The 393-nt window shown below is 41.0% G+C and overlaps 1 protein-coding gene across 3 annotated transcripts in view; it reads right to left on the reverse strand.

The window, feature by feature from the left end:
* The window catches only part of apol1 (apolipoprotein L, 1), a 17,692-nt gene that overhangs the window by 8,603 nt on the left and 8,696 nt on the right, over positions 1–393 (reverse strand). The gene's annotated exons all lie outside the window — the stretch shown is intronic.

The following is a 393-nucleotide window of genomic DNA, read 5'->3' on the forward strand; positions in this document are numbered from 1 at the left end:
AATCTTATGTTCCCTCAGATTTATCTTGTGGCCCCTTGTCCGGTTGCTGAACCACTCATCAAAAAAGTTAGATAGTTAGACTTTAGCGAAAGTAGCACACTGTGTTCAGTAACTCTTTGATAGTAATTTTGCATGTCCTGCAGTGGTGAAGCCCCCTTTGTCTTCCACTTAGAGTAATGTATAACAGTACGTTTGACTGGAGAGAAAGTGAGGAGGAAGTGACGTGATGTGTTTTCGCAAAGCGTCGACTCCTCTGCTGGTCTGCACCTGAACATCTACACGATCATTTCAGAGATTGTAATGCGAGGGCAGGTTGAAGAGGAGATGAAGAGGTGCAATTATCTAAGAAGTCAGAAAAGAAAAGAAAAGAAAAGAAAAGAAAAGAAAAGAAAA

The sequence above is a fragment of the Seriola lalandi genome, unplaced genomic scaffold (assembly GCF_002814215.2).
Source record: "Seriola lalandi dorsalis isolate HSWRI2012SDOR001 ecotype SW California unplaced genomic scaffold, Sedor1 jcf7180002054736, whole genome shotgun sequence".
NCBI lineage: Eukaryota > Metazoa > Chordata > Actinopteri > Carangiformes > Carangidae > Seriola > Seriola lalandi.